Source organism: Mesocricetus auratus, unplaced genomic scaffold, assembly GCF_017639785.1.
Source record: "Mesocricetus auratus isolate SY011 unplaced genomic scaffold, BCM_Maur_2.0 Super-Scaffold_100020, whole genome shotgun sequence".
In the NCBI taxonomy this organism is placed as follows: domain Eukaryota; kingdom Metazoa; phylum Chordata; class Mammalia; order Rodentia; family Cricetidae; genus Mesocricetus; species Mesocricetus auratus.
Genome location: NW_024429201.1, coordinates 39,223,679 through 39,240,823, shown reverse-complemented (window position 1 = coordinate 39,240,823; position 17,145 = coordinate 39,223,679). Strand labels below are relative to the sequence as shown.

The 17,145-nt window shown below is 40.0% G+C and overlaps 1 protein-coding gene across 8 annotated transcripts in view; it reads left to right on the top strand.

Annotated features, from left to right (window-relative positions):
• The window catches only part of Fam172a (family with sequence similarity 172 member A), a 374,184-nt gene that overhangs the window by 295,653 nt on the left and 61,386 nt on the right, over positions 1-17,145 (top strand). The gene's annotated exons all lie outside the window — the stretch shown is intronic.

Sequence of the window (17,145 nt, the reverse complement as noted above, 5' to 3'; positions counted from 1 at the left end):
ATTACAGTGCACTTAGAACTTGCCAGCAAAGAAGCAGTTTTAGTCACTGGGGCACCATGGACCTCTTGCAGCTTTTGAGGCATCAGAGAACATTCATGGGTAGTGTGGCTAGCACCTTTGACCAGACTTGGCAATGTGATGAATAAAAGTTATCTAATTAGTAAATAACTTCTATTTGTTAATATAAATATCAACAAAAAGGAATAAAAAATGTCTTGTTTGCATGGTGCTATGAGATAAATGAAAGAAGGTAGCAAACAGCCAGATGTCTTTCAGTCCCATATAGACATGTTGGTTTATCTGTCCTAAAACCAGGCTGGTAGGTTCCTTTTAGATTGTGTTTTAGATTGTGCTCCTCATTTAGTTGTTTTAAGGAAGCTGTTATTCAGAGTGCTGTTGATTTTATAGCACTAAGTGTGTTTGCCCAGCAGCCTAACACAGACAGGAAGGGTTGCTAAGTCTGAGACCACTGGCATAGGGATTCCAGTTGACCTTGGTCCCTTGGGTCACCCTGGGAGCTAAGGGATTACTGTCTTTGCACCCTAGAGCATACTCACCATCCATTGTTGTGTACAGGTAATTTTAAAGAAAGTCACCCATACTCATTCTTTTAGGGAGTTCTGTATTGGGAGGAACGCGTCCCAGAATTTGATACGTCCATAAACAACTGTTTCTTTTTATTTTAAGGACAATGAAAATTCTACAGTGTGTTATTGCAATAACTCCCAAGCTTTACTACATAAAAGCATAACCCAGGCAGCCAAAGCCCCTTGTGAATTATTTAATTCATACTGTTCAGTGTGGGATTCAGGAACCACTCTGTTCAAGGATCCCAGGTCCTTCCACATCTGGGAACTTGATATACAAATGCCTTCCTTTCTGAGGTCTGGCATCTGGGAGCCCAAAACTAAATTTGCATCCCATTTGCAGCAACTAAGTGGGAATAATCACACCCTTTCTTTATTGTCTTATTCACTTTAAGGCTTCTTCAAAACTTTTTGCATTTTTGAAAGCTTTTATTGTGTTACTTGTAACACTAATGACATATATTTACATATAATTCACATATATTTACATGTATAATCCCTTGATTTTTTAATAAACTATACTTTCATAGTCACTACCATATCTTAATTTTAGAATATTTCCTTCCCTGCAGAAATTAGAGTCCTCGGCTGTGTTAATCCTGTTCTTTCCTGCAGCCCTCTCCAACCTGCTCTCCCCGTCAATTTTCCTTTTGTAAAACACTATATATGTGGGGGGGCTGGAGAGATGGCTCAGTGGCTGAGAGCACTGGCTGCTCTTCCACGGGAACTATGTTCAATTCCCAGCTCCCACATGACAGCTCCAGGGAATCTGGCACCTCACACAGACACACATGAGGCAAGGCCCCAGTGCACACGAAGTAGAGACAAATCATTTTTAAAAAGTTTTAGACCATATACATAGAAAAATAATACATATTTTTGGCATTCAGCTTATTTTGCTTATAGCAATGTTCATGAGATTCATCAGTGTTGTAGTATGTATTAGTCATCTTCCTTTTCATTGATAAATAGCATCCCATAAGTACTCTGCATTTTCTTATCCATCCATCAGTTGAAGGATATTTGAGCATCTTATCCTCCTGCTGTGAACCTTTTCATTCAGAGCAGTGCAGGCATGTGCTTTAATTCCTCTTGGATGTTCACCAGATTAAATTATATTCAACGTCATTTTCCATAGTAAACTAAAAATTGCATGTAGGTTATTGTCTTATTATTGAGTTATAGAAGTTCTTTGTGTGGTTGCAACTTCCTTATCAGATTGGGAAACTCTGTCTTGAGGCTTACCTGCTGCTCAGGGTTTATTTATTCAGTACTGATTTTAGGCACTTGCCTGAATTTAATCTTAAAAATCTATCTCCCCATCACACTGTACACACTGATATCTTGGCTTTGTTTTGTTTTTTATTTCTCAGTGACTGTCCTTTGCTTATATGGCACAGTGATCAGAGTTTTTACTCAATTTCATTCAAGTCAAGAAAGCTCCGTGAGTGAATCCACGTTTTTATATGTACCCTGAGTTTTTCTTTCCTAGTGTGTTTTTCTGGCCTTTGATACCAGTATTGAGCTTTCTAGCCAGCGTCCTCTCCCCACTGACTTTGTGGCTGCTGTGCTGGTCTGACACTAGTGTACATCCTGGACAAGCAGGACCAGGGGCCTTTTCACAGTAGTCTCCGCCAGGCTTACTCTGCTTGCTAGTCTTGGCACATCCATCCACTCTGGAGCAGCAGTGCTGCAAGGTTTCCCAGCTGGTCTTCCCAGGAAGCACGGCACGCCATGTCCTTACCTGCTTCTGGAAGAGGTCCAGGGCTAGAATTGTTACAGTTAACAACTTTGTCAACTTTTAGAGTTATTTTAGGGAGATGTCTTCTTCACTTGCAATCACTGGAAGTCTAGCCTGGGCTCATTTATGTATGCTTCAAACTCTTTTTCAGAGTAAAGATTAGATAAATAAATCAGATTTAAAACTAAAAAGTAAAATAAACATAAAAAATGAATATAAATTCCCTAGCAATCCCATTTTCAACAGCTGTAAGAAATATTACCAATGTCTCTGGGAATTAAGTGTCTTGGTATTACAATACAAAGTTTTACTGTGAGAAAATGAAAATTGAAAAAAAAATCCAAATCAGTTTTGGTAACTTTTCATTATGAAGTAAAGCAAATAGACAGTAAAAGTATGTGTACGACTTTAAGAAAAGAGGTAATTGGTCCATAATACTGTCCTGGGATCCTGATTGTTTTGTTTTGTTCTGTCCTGTCTCAAAAGTCAGGTTTCAAAAATCTGTACAACTTTATACAGTGAGAGTGCTTTAGAAAATGTGTGATGATAAAACTGCCCGATCGAAGGTTTCCTAAGTGCTACTGTCCAAAGTCACCAGGCGTGCTTGAAACGCCTCATTCCTGTGGGAATACACGCTCTCAGTGTCTGACGTTTATCTGCAGGTGCCAGAGCATATGTTTTAGCACCATAGCACCGAGAAGTGCAAGCTAACAAAGGGGGGGGGATTTGATACGCTGGAGCCTACTTTCTTTTTTCCTTAGCTCTTACTTAGTTCAGGTCAAAATGAATTAAAATAAATGCAGAAGTAATGGAAGTGTGTAAATAAGGAAAAACATTCCAAGTAAGGTATGTCATCTTTGTTTTATTTAACATACCAATCAAGCCTATTGAATTGTTATCTCCTATAAAGGAAAAATACAATGGTTTCTCAATAGCCGCAGTCTGTGGAACAAGTTCTCCTACATGTTTTTTTCTCTCCAAATTATATGTGGCACTTTGAACTCTACAATCCCCTTTGTTTTTGTCCATCCTCCAATAATCCTAACTTAGCAGGAAGACAAGCTAACAATTATCACTTAGTATTTTCTGATTAATGGAAGCTTTTACTACTTGGTTCAGAGTTACAACTCTGTTCATTAATCATAATTAGGCCCTCAGTCTCATGATGAGCAGTATTAACTCAAACCTCTGCAGCATGCAGGAATGCAGGCCCAGAGTCATGGAGTTTTCCAAAGGAGCCCAAAATATGCATCATTATTTGAAATTTATTTAAGAACTCCTATGAGATCCAGGTGTGATGGTGTGCACCTTTAATTCCGACACTCAGGAAGCAGAGGCATGTAGCTATCTGTGAGTTGGAGGTCAGCCAGTTATCGCTATGTAGATTTCTGGTCTCCGATCTACATACTGAGTGTCAGGTCAGCCAGGGCTACATAGTGAGATCCACTCCCAAAAAATTAAGAATGGAATTGTAACCAACTAGAAACTTCAAATCTGTAAAGTCTAGCAGGGAAAAGTAGTCAGGGCCCATTGTGACGACAGCCTTTGCCTACTTGTTTTATGATGTGTCTCCTGCACGGGAAAGAATGTTTCGTATTTACCGGGCCCTGTAAAGCTCTGAGATATTATGTTTTACTGGGAAGTGCACTGATCCCAACATATGTGAACTGTGATTCTGAAGCTTGAATCTTTCATAGATTGGCCAGGCACATGACTGACGATTCCATATATATTGATCCAGTAAATTATTGTTTGAGTTTTGCTTTTTAAAATTTTGATAGTTAGGTCAGCCATTTAACTTGTGTTAATCTATTTCATTACTTGAAAATTATAGACAAAGCAAATTTATTCCCTCATTCTCTTATTTTAAAATGCCATAATTATAAATATATTTTATGAGAATAACCATAACTACCTAGATGATTGGATATTGTCCAGTTCAGAGATGTACAGGCCAATCAACACACTGAATTGAACTGTTCTGAGTTTTAAAAATGGATATCTATGATATTTATTACCCAGTTTTTAATTTCAACAGAAATATGTTTTACTCATATATTTCTTCCTCAGAATTATAAAATCAGAAAGATTACGGTGATTTGCTTGTTTGTTTCAAGACAGGGTTTCTCTGTATTGCTTTGGAGGCTGTCCTAGAATGTGCTCTGTAGACCAGGCTGGCTTTGAACTCACAGAGGTCTGCCCCACCTGCCTCTGCCTCCTGGCACAATGATTTTTTTTAAATTAAGGACAAAATTTACATAGCACAGAATATACCACTGTAACTACTTCTGGTCCATTTGAAACATTGTGCAAACATTGTCACTGCTTAATTTTAGAACTTTTTCTAATAACTCCTAAAAGAAATTCCCTCCCTCTCTACAGTCATCCTAGCCCTTCTCTTTTCCTCCCCGCCCTTGGTGATTGACTTGGTATACCTATGCATGTCCTATGGTGAGCACTTTATAGAGATGGAAGCATGTCATGTGTTTGCGTTTGTGCCTGGCTTCTTTTCCCGAGCTTATTCTCAGGACTTTCCCATGATGTAGCATGTGTCATTGTTTAGTTGTGCTGAATAATATTGTGTTGTGTGAATATACCACATCTGATATTCCTAAACTGAAAGGCATTTAGATTGTCTCTGTTTTTAGTTATAGACCACATGAATATTCATATTTAAGTTTTTGTTTAAACTATATTCAATTTTCTCAGAAGAAATTGATCCTGCATCATATACTATTTCCATAAGTAACTTTCTGAGGAATCCACAAAGTATTTTTCTGTACACATCCTCATTAAAATTTTCAAGGCCAGTATGTGGGGAAAAGAATATTTTAAGTTAAGAACTTCAAAACTCATATATACTCAGAATCAGGTAAGTGGTTATATGCATATATATATATGCATAAGGAAAGTGCCCAATCTGAACTTGAGCATGGGTTTAGTTCACACTTTTCTGTAGTTTAATTGAGTTTTCACTGGAGGTCCAGTATTCTCTAAACTTTCACCTATATTTACTTAATCAAAGAGTAAGGGAGGGAGGTTAATAATTAGAATTTGAGATTTTTATTACACCTGCACAAGAAGTCTAAACACACATACACTATTTTTCTAAATTTTGTCTTCATTTGGACAGGACAAATGCTTTACCCTACAATTTAGAAACATGATACCAGGAAATGCCAGATCCTGATCTGATGTATCTTAAAATAGTTATAAATTACGGAGGTATCTTCCAAGTTCTCAATAACTATGTTTTAGATTTGCTAGTGTATTTCTGAAAAGATAACAAATCTCCATTAGAACCTATTCCAATATGCTTCTCAACAATTGCATGTCCTTTTGTTTAAAATGTTCATATGATTAAACTATCTATGTAGTTTGTAAATTTCACAAGAAATTAAAATATTGGGCCTTCTAAGATACAAGAAGGTTTATGCTTTAAGATTTTAGCCTATGATTACTGCCCCCATCGAGCTAAAGTGTTTTGTAGCTGTAATTAAGCCAGATCTACTACCACCATGTATTTAACTTACATTGTATGCATTCAAGTCCTGACACTTGAATGGTCTTTTCCTTCATATGAATTGTTTCTGACTTAAGGAAAAGTAACATTTGACATTAAGAGCTTCTTGTCTCTACTCAGTACAGTCTACTAGGAATTAAGCCAAAGAATACAAATTCTTTGCGCAGGAAGGCATGTCCTGACCTCTTCCTGGTGTGATATCTCAGAGAGGGGTAGTTGCTGAGAAGTGGTAAGCACATGCCAGTGCTCTGTGTTCCCCAAAGCCACAGATAGTGTGTTCCTGAACCTGGAGTGGCCACATGGTACCTGAAGCCGACTGTGATAGAGGATGTCTGACAGGTGCCTCTTGTTAGGACAAAGCACATGTCAGACATGTGTCATGGGGGGCACATGCTGTACCTCTCCTCACACCTTTCTCCTCGCCTCCAGTCCTGACAACAGAAGGACAATCAGATGAGCTTACTGGGCCACAGCTTCACCTTCTTCACACCCCTGAAGTCTGTACAGAAAATGCAGACGATCCCTAAAGCACTAAGGAATGCCCCAGGCCCAAGACAGGTGATAGCCTTTTCCATGCTCCCCTGAACTGCTTGTGTCTTGCTTTGCCCCCACAGGAGCAGCAGTCAGGCGAGAAGATGGTGGCTCTTTCCTGTTTTGGGAAGGAATGGCCTTCTCTCAGTTTCATAAAGGTCTTGAAAGGACTGGAGAGGTGGCTTAGTCGTTATAGTCGTTAAGAGAACTTGCTGTTCTCCCAGAAGACCTGAGTTTGAAGTCCAGCATAAATGTCTTTCAACTGGACCTAGCAGATGATCTAGAATATATCCTATTATTTTCTGGGCAGCAAGACCTCCCAGAGAGGCCTGTTGGTGCTCTGTGGGCACTGGCTTCAGGCACTTTAGTGTCAAAGTTCTTGTAAAACTAAACTCAGAGTAGGATCCCTCTGCCTCCTGTGAGTGTCCCTGTGGGCAGAAGTCTCATCCCTACCATCACAGACAGTGGCCTCAGCCCAGGTAGCAGCAAGAGCCTCAATTTTTTTTTTTTTTTGGTTTTTACGAGACAGGGTTTCTCTGTATTGTTTTAGAGGCTGTCGGTCCAGCCCGGCCTCGAACTCACAGAGATCTGCCTGCCTCTGCCTCCCGAGTGCTGGGATTAAAGGCGTGTGCCACCACTGCCCGGCCGAGCCTCAATTTTTTGAAAATAGATTCTTTTCATATAATATATTCTGATCACTTTTCCTCTTTCCTGTTTATCCCAGATCTTCCCCACCTCCCACCCACACAAATCCACACGCTTTCTCTTTCTCTCTCTCATTAGAAAACAGGTATCTAAATAATAATAAACTAAGACAGGTCAAAGCAGAAAACCAGTAAAAAAAAAAAAAAGGAAAAACAGATTCAGAGATACACTTGTACACACAGAAGCCAAAACCAGAAACCAGACTTATAATACGTTTTAAATGCCCAAAGCATTATGAGACAAAACTCGTTTTGTGGTGGCCATCTACTGCTGGTCACAGGGCCTACCCTTGGGTATGATTAGTATACGCAGTGAGACTCCGTGGAAGAAAACTAATTTTTCCTTTGCAAGTGGTCATCAGCTGAAGATAACTTCTCAGCACTGGGGCCCCATCAGGGTTAGAGCTCTGCAGGCCCCATGCGTGCTGCCACAATCTCTGTTGAGTTCATGTGTGCAGCATCCCTGATATGTCCAGAAACCTATTTCCTTGACACTCTGCATCTCTGTAGTCGCACCATCTTTCTGCCTCCTCCTCCATCGGTCCCCTGAGCCCTGAGGGTGAGAATTTGATGGAGATACCCCATTTAGAGCCATGTGTTCCAAGGACTCTCACTCTCCTATCTAGTTGTGGATCTCTGTATTTGCAGGAGGAAGCTTCTCTGATGATGGCTGAGCAAGGCACTGATCTATGAGGGTAGCAGAGTGTCACTGAGAGAGATTTTATTGCTGTGCAACAGTAGTGTTTGGCTTTGCCCTAGGTCCCTGGTCTCAGGTTCTTACCCACCCATGCTGTGTTGTTCCAGTCGTGGAGTGGTCCTTAATCCAATCAGATAGTGGTTGGTTACTCCCAAGACTTTTGTACCACTGTTGCTTTCCCTGGAGAGACTCAACACACACACATCTACATCTCGGATCCCAACGACAGACCAAAGGCTGGATACCACCAAAGCCCAATTTGATGAGCTAATGAATTTTACTGGGGTTACTTACAGGAGCAGAAATGACTCAAACACAGCTGCACCACCCAAGCCTCCCCAGCATAGTGGCAGCTCACAAAGCTGGGAACCTAGAGCATACTACAAAGCCTGCAGACAGATCAGCACACTGAAGAATGGCCTTTCCAGGTGCCTAAGTTGGTCTAACCCTTCTCCAGACAGCTCAGCTGGCTTCTGCGTCCTCCAGGCAGCTGGTCTGCTCTGGTAGTCTTCTTCGCAGCATTCTCTCTCTGAGAGTCTTGCATCTCAGGTTTCTTTCATCTAAAGGGAACTCTCAGCTTTAATTGTCTGTTCTGACCGAGTTGGGCCTAGCGAATCTGGTCTGTTTCAGCGACTTGCCGAAGCTATTTTGAGTTGAGTTGACCTTTCTGGTCAAAGGAACTTCCTACAGGATGGAATGTTTCAGTCTCCAAGGAAACTGTTGCAGAAGATAAACCAGCCCTCCCCGTTCCCCACGTCTTGCAGGCAGGTCACCATTGCAGATCCAAGGGTTTGTGACTGTGTTGGCATTTACTTTTCACCTCTGGTAGTGTGCAGGATTGAAGGAGAGCCTCTCTTTTGTCTGACTGGCCATTGAGTCTCACTGTGCCACGCCCACCAGCTGAGGGTGAGAAATATAAGCAAGCATGGAGGCTGGGTCCTAGCAGTCGGCCTGCCCGTCCAGGTGGTGTGAAAGGTTAGAGCAGAGCTGGCTCCATCCAGGGACGCCCTGTGCCTCCAAATCCACCGCGCTGACAGGAGCTTCTGTCTACCTGGGTTTCCAGGCCTGAGTCAGGGCTACTGCCTAGCCATTTGCGTAGATGACCTCAAACTGTCTTACCTTTCTTTTGAGCAGCGGAGAGAAAAACAGAGCCCAGTACCTCTTATAAAGCTCGTGGAACCTTGCGTGGGGGAACCTTGGTGGATTCCATGGCAGGCGAGGGTAACCGAGGTGGAGGAACAAACACACCAGGCAGACAGCTTGAGTGAGAAGTTTTATTAGAAACGAGAGGGTGGGGGAAGGAAAGAGAAAAGAGGTAAAGGGACACAGAGAGGACAGAAGAGAGAAGGGAGACAGGAAAAACCATGTCTGCCCCAGGGGAACAGCGGCAAAGAGAGTAGGAAGGAGAATGTAAATTGGCGGTGGTCTTTCTTTTAAAGGGGTCCTTTGAATCTGGGCTGACCAGGGTACTGCCTGAGTGGATTCTGCCAGGTAATAGGGACAGGCCAGCATAATGCCTGAGTCTTTACAGTACCTCCAGATTAACCCACATCTAGTCCCAGGGAGCTTGTTCTGCCGTACATGCAGGTTTTCCTTCTCAGAGAGCCTTATTTATTGTTCAACAAAACTTTCATAGCAGGTGTCCTTGTACATTAAAACGTTAACTTATGCAACTCATCACTGTCTTGAATACTATACTGATCATTAGCCATGCACAATATCATAGCTCCCTCTTCCGGGAAGCTGTTTGGTGGCATCAGTATAGAAAGATTATACTGTAAAAGCAGCAGCTTAACGTGCTCGTGGAGCTTACATACACATCTGGTATATGATCCAAAGCTTGCAGCTTTGTAGTCCTAGGGTCACTAATAGACTTCATGGGTTCCAATGGATGATCAAATGGAGCCACTGCTAGGAAGCTGGGGCAAACTAAGGACGCATGCTTACAAAGCTAAAGATGGCTTCCAGCAATAGATTGAGGAGCATGTGGGGTCACGACACTGTAACCACTAGACCACTTTAAAAAGAGAATATAGCCAAAGGTTAGTGCTCCAAATGAAACACCACCTGCCACTCAGGCCACCTGTACTTGTGTAGAGTCTCCTTCCCAGCAAACTAAGTACATTTTTTGACTATTTAATCATGTAAGCCATTCTTTGAAATCATCTACCTTTCATTCTGCATCTTATCAATTCTAGAAAACTGCTTGTGCTCTTAAATCTAAACATGCTTTTCCATTTTACTTTCTACACTGCAGTGCTTATGGGCAGATTCTAATTCTGTTCATCTATTTACAGAAGTAAGTATACAAAAGGTGTAGCAAAAGGGCCAGCTGTCGCATTCCCACAAGTGATGGGGGGGGGGGTTGAACCCTTTCTATTCTTAGTGCTTCTTACCCATGAACACATTAAGAAAGAAGCTGACCCTATTGGCAACCTCTAATGCACCATACACATAATTTTCATCATCTTTGTTATTTGTTCCTTAGGACTCAACCTTGTAGTGAGACATATGATCTTTTACCAATCAGGATATCAAGGACCCTATACTTTATACATAAGAAATCTAGGATAACTCAGTTGGTAGTTGTAAACCGCAGACCCCCTGATGGCCTGGTTCCACAAGGTGGCTTGTAACAATAGCCTGTGAAGAAGACTGAGAAACTTGCCTCCATGCTGCTGGAATGCTTATAAATATGGGTGTAGGATACTATGGGAGAAAACAGAATTTATGAGGATGCCAGAAGTCCTGAACATTTACAAGACACACCTTGGTACCCCCACTGGAGATCTGCAGTATAGTGAGTAGAATATAAAAGGAAATAGCAGATTTTTATTTAAATTTTGTTCTTTATTTCAATGAAGTATTGTTAAGGAAAACAAAAGTGAATATGTAACAATTATAATATGGTAGGAAAATTGAGCAAACAATAGAGTACCAACTAAATATCAATAATCAAATAATGATACTCTTAAAATTGAAAATAACGATGTAAGTGTGGGCCCATATACACAGTAAGTATGGGCCCATATTTCCTTTGACACTTAGTTTTCAGAATTTGGGGGCATGAATGGAGAACATTAAGTAATGCTCAGAAGTTTCGAGAATCAAATCCTCCTTTATGTCAACTGAGTGCAACCCACCTGCTCTGTTACTGGGTTCTTCCTGCAATCATCTACTATAATTTGTATTTATGAGGCTTTCTTACAATTCACTGCTGTAGGTGTCCTGCATTTTTCAGCAATGAGATATAAGAAGACATGTTGCACAGAGCTTAAATTTTAGATCAATAATAAATTAAATATGCATATATTCTTAATGGTGGTCATGAGGTAAATTAAGTAAGGTTTTTAAAAAGTTTTAAAAAGTGGCTGTTAGCAAAAGGCTCAGGAAGGAATCACCTTGATGTCACCATACCCTCTGAGAGCCCAAGCTCTTCATACATAAAATTGGAGCATAGCCAGGCAACTGGGGTGGAGCTATGGTTTGGGGGGGGCTGTCACTGTGTTTCGTTTGTTGTTGTGTTGTGTGTTTTTGATGCAAGGTCTCTTATGTAGCTCTGGATGTCCTGGAACTCACTATATAGACCAGACTGGCCTCAAACTAACAGAAATCCTCCTGCCTCTGATTCCCAAGGTTAATTCCATTTTGTATTTGGGGAGTGTGAACTAAGAATAAAACACCATCCCAAGATTATTTGGTAGTAAAAGGATTAAAGCTGTCCACTCCTGCCATTTTAGCTCTGAAAATTCTACCTGATTATGCTGTATAGTGAGAAAAATTTGCACTGTCAGAGTGCTTCAAATTAGATTAAAGATGTGTAAGCTATAGTGGACTGAAATCTTTACAAACAAGGAATGGGTAAGTGTCTCTAAGTACACTCATTTATGACAGGCAAGTAAGCCATGTAATATGTGTTAAGCTAGTAAAATCACAAACTCCCCACCCAAAAAATCTATAATTTTAATCAAAAGTTTGTTTCAGTCATTGAAATTCTGTTATTGCTGCTTACAAACATTAAAGTCAATCAAAACATCAGTAGCTTTGCAAGATCAATATTTTTAATATGTTTGCATTGCAGTGCTGCAGATTTTTGGCTAATGGATCGCACCCATATTGATTTCCATGGGAAGTGTTAGACTGATACTGAAATAATTAAAAAACAGGGATTATTGGTTTAGAATTTTGAGGAAGATAGAAATATAAAAATTGGTTATTGACTAAATTGCTTGGGGTGGTGAACCTTGTACGCTTGCAATAAACAGGTAGCACTGAGTCATTACTGAATACTACCTTAGTCCCTTAAACTGAAGATCAGTCAATAACCTATTATAACAATGCAAATTGTGGTGGCAAAATGCCATACTCTGGATGTAAGAGCCACATTTTCTCAAAATTTATCTGCATAAGTACATGTATGCACATACCTACTGGAATATAGTGGCTAGGTTTGACTTTGAAATTTATATTGAACATATTTTGAGTAGCATTTTTTTTAAGATAAACTGCTTCAAACAGCAGTGAGAAAAGGAAGCCTACAGTTGTTTTGTGGACAACAATGAAAGTCCAAACACTGTAGTATGTTAAGCAGCAGACTGTTACTTTGATTCAGAGCAATGTTACAATTGTTGCTGTGCTCTCAAAGCATGGGAGTAGTGTGTGCAAGCTTTGCATTAGATACAGATGCATTCCCCACAATATGAATCTCAAGCTCATTATGTTGTTCTTCTGTGTAAGCCTTTGCTTATTAGGAGAACCATGTTTTCATCTTGAAAGTTTACTCTGTACTTTCATTTGGTTACCATTATAAATTTATGAATTCTTTATCTCTGAGAGGCAATCTAGTATATTTGAGTTTTGTAAAAAGCCGCCATATAGGTTTTGCCTAGGATAATAATAATAATAGACATTGGAGTTACATATTTTTACACACTTTTATTCACTGGATTTTTAAAATTCTATGGTATTTACATAATATAGAAATGTATGTTTGCTTTAAGAGGATCTTATAAGTTATAAGATGGAACTAGGAATTAGTAGCCACAACTCTTGTGTTTAATTGCCATCTCTATCATCCTGACCAGTACTTTCCTTTCATAAGCTGCCTCTCTTTATGAAGAAAAAATTGATCATGATTCCTTCTGCTACATGAGATGCTGATGCTCAGGTAATAGCATTGCAAGTCGATTTCAATTTAGTATTTAACCTTTAATCACTATTTTTGTCAGAATTCTTTCAGCATATTCTACATTCCTTATCTTTAATCATTGTAACTAGCAGCACTCTGAATTCAGTTGGTAAAATCACTTTTCCTATTGTCCTGGATATTTATGCCTGCATCTAACTTCCCTCCAGAAGTCTGTCTAACCCATCAGCTAAGCTGTTGGAGCATTCTTTCTTTATGGATCCAGCTTTCAGGCTGATCCTGATAGAAATCTTTCCTGTTATCTAATGGTGGGTACATCACACCTGAAAATAACCAAGTGTGAAGTAGATACACACATGTAATTTGTAAGATTTCATACAGTTTTTGCTAAATCATTCAGTGGCTTTCAGCTGTGGATATTATTAGAAAAAGTATCCATGATAGGATTCTAATTCCTTAGCCAACTATTCTACATTTTCTTGTATAATTGCTCTTCTTATATTTATGTCTTTGTGAGTATTCTAACTGGTGTGTGTCACTTGCCATTGTCAGAAATCATTATTCCCTCAATAAATAAGAGTTGGCAGAATCTCCAGATAGAATTGTAGTTATTTAGTCAAGAAGTTGGACATAGTAACGGGGGCAAATCATAAGCTGCTGGATGTCTGGTAAATCAAATGGGTAGCTCTGTAAGCTTCTGTAGCCCACTCTTATGCCCACACTCACATGGCCCTCTGCATTCACCTATTCTAATCATTTTATCAAGAACATTGGTGCCATTTCCATTTGGAATATTCACCATCTGGAAACTCATTGGTACATTGAAATAAGTCATGTAACTTGTTGAATTGTTCAGAATATTCCTGTTGTCTGGTGCAGCAAAAACCAAGCTGGCATCTATAATGACAATTCTGGAGACAGAGTTGAGGCTTCAGAAAGAATAGACTTTAAAAACTCCTTTGTAGACAATGAGCATTAGCTGAAATATGCTTCATCCACTAGACAATACTCAATTATCAAGAAAGTAATTCTTCATTTGTGAAGAATATCAGAAGACAGGGAAATAAAGAGTTGATCTTACCACTGTCTTTTTATATTAATGGTTAGTGAATACCAATGTCAGATGTTCATACAGTCTGAACAAGAGGGTTTGGTTTTAATTTTTAGTCAAAAAGACTTCCTAGATTCAATGCTATGCTGATAAACACTCCTAGAATTGAATTATTCAGCTGGACTGCACCAAGCTGCAGCCATGGAATTATTACAGACACTGTGTATCAAAGGGTATGTGAAGAGCTCAGCTCTGGAGGCATACTGACTGAGTTCATGCACTCTGCTACTTCCTGTCTCTGACTTTGGATAGCTTGCTATCCTCGCTTTCCTTCACCAAGATGTTGTGAAGATTAAATACATGTATAGCATATATTACTTAGTTCTCCATGTAGTTTGTCCTGATGTCTGTGTTGTTAAGTATGGAAATGAAAGGTCATTTTCTGTCTATAGTTCTGCATCCCGTATCCAGGAGAACTTTCTGTTCTCCTTCTGTGTTCCCCCATGCCAGTCCGGCCGCACTGTGTTACACGGTGCAGTTTCTTTGGCCTCTATTGACTGTAAATTTCATGAGGATAAATAACATCTTATCTTGGTGTCACAACTGCTTCTGTATCTGGCTCACTTAGTATCCAATAAAAGTTTGTTGGCTAACCAGATGTGCTGGTGCATGCCTTTAATCCCAATTACTCAGGAGGCTAAGGCAGGAAAATCTCAGTTCAGAGCCACCTTGGGCTACAAAAGAAGACCCCATCTCAGAGGAAATTGAGTGATTCTTAAATAGATCATAATGAAAAGTCACAAATATTACCTATTAATATGTATACATTTTACTTTGCTGATATAAGCGAATGCTGACATCATCAGTTGATGATTAATTTTCACTCCTTTCACTGGCATCCATCTAGAATATCTTACCTTTAAGGTACCTATAGACTTACCTGTGGGTCCTTCACATCTTTATTCAACTGCCACTTTCTCAATTATTCCTATCCAGATTTCCTTTTTTCCCTTTTTATTATTAACAATAATTTTATATAATATATTCTGATTGCAGTTTTCCTTCCCTCGTCTCCTCCTGGATAATTCCCCCCTACACCCATCAAATTTCATACCTTCTTTCTCTTTCTCTCTTTAGAAAACCAACAGGAAATTTAAAAACAATTTTTAAAAAGGAAAAAAAGCACAAGGAACACAAACACAGAGAGACACATACACACAGAGATCTACACACAGAGAGACATACATATACACAGACACATACACACAAAGACACACATACACAGAGAGACAAACATACACACAGAGAGCCACACATACAAATAGAAACCATATTATATAAGCAAATGACTAGTAACATAAAACATTCCCAAACAAAACAATACCTTTGAGTTTGTTTTTGTGTTGGCCATCTACTGCTGGGTAAGCAGCCTGCCCTTAAGTGTGGTTTATATAGCCAGTGAGACTTTCTTGGAGAAAACTACTTTTTCCTTTGCAACTGGTTGTCAGTTGGAGATAGCTTCTTGGTTAGGGATGGGAGCTCATTTCCTCTTCCCTCTCTCGGGATTGGGAACCTTTCTAGCTTGGACCTGTGCAGGGCCTGTTTGTGCTACCAGAGTCTCTGTGAGGTCAAATGTTTGTTGACCCTGTTGTGTCTGGGAGACCCTTTCCTTGCTATCACGCATCCCCTCTAGTTCTTATAATCATCTACCTCCTTTTATGCACACCTTCCTGATCCCTGAAGACAGAGCTTTTGAGGACATCCCATTTAAAACTTAGTGTTCCAAAGTCTCTCATTCTGTACATTGTCCAGTTGTGGCTGAGTTCCTTTTCTTAAATTGTGACTCTGTCGCTTTTCTGTTCTGTTCTATTTTTCCATAGCATCTCTAACAGTCTAGCTCTCTACATTTTAATGATTTTTTATCTGACTTCCTGTTGACCCTCCCTGTTCTGCCCTGGAGTGTAAGCTTTGTGGACTTCGCACACTAGTGTGTCTGATGTACCTGGAGCAGCTCCTAGCACAAAATGGGATAGAACTTGAAAATTATCTGTTAAATAATGAATTTAAATTTTCAAGTCCACCAAATCATAAATGACCTACATTTTTCATCAAGTAGTCAGTTTCTAAGTGGGGTTTCTGAAAATCTTTTAATTAGACCAATCAGGAACTTTAGGCAGGCAAGGTAAAACAGCAACATATCTTTACATAGTTAAACAAATATGCTTTTCTCCAACACTTTACTTGTGTAGTCTTCATGTTTCTAAAGATGGAACCACATTGATGACACTGTTAAGTTCAGCTGCCTACTTGGAATGCAGCCTGATTTCTTGAATCAACCCACAGAAGCCACCTCTGGTGTTATTTTTAAGCAGCAGAGAGTGTCTCAGGGCTTTCCTTTTCACTGTTTGGAAGCTGAGCTGGGTGGGGTCTTGCCCCTAGGTCCCCTCCTTTTTCAGTTTAGACCAGGCCCTCTGCGTAGCAGTCTCAGCACAAGTCTTGGCTCCAACACTTCATTTTCTGGTGCTCTTTTTTGCTTCAAACTGTGCATTTTGGATTTATTTTTGTCCTACTGGCTCTTTTTCATTATATAGCTACATATGTGCGATTACTAATAACCACACAAAAGAGTCAATATCAGACTGCCATAAAAATCCCCACTAAGAAAATTAATCTGTTTTAGCATATGAGGAAGAAAATAGCTACATTCTTTGCAAATATATCAAAAGAATGATCTCCAAAACAGATACTAATATTGTTTCACTCTAAAACCTCTTGAGCTGGGCCTCCATAGTCCACGGAGCTCTCCGCACTACTGCTTTCCAAGCTCCTAGCCGGATGCACCACTAATCTCTGCTTATAGTGTTCAATTGCGCTTCTAGTCCAAAGCTCCAAAGTCTTCCATATTTTTCCCCAAACCCAATGATAGCCCACTCCCTGGTATCGGCTGCCAGTCTAATTACCCAGATGACCCCAGGGACCCTGGTCTATGCCTCCCCAGATCTGGAATTATGTGGGCTGCCATGTCCATCTGGCTTTTATGTGGATTCTGGGGATCCAGAGCGCCAGTCCTCACACGTACACAGCAAGCCCTTCACCCACTGAGACATCTCCTCAGGTCCTCGTGGCATAAAACATTTTTTTACTTTAATTTAAATTATGTGTGTA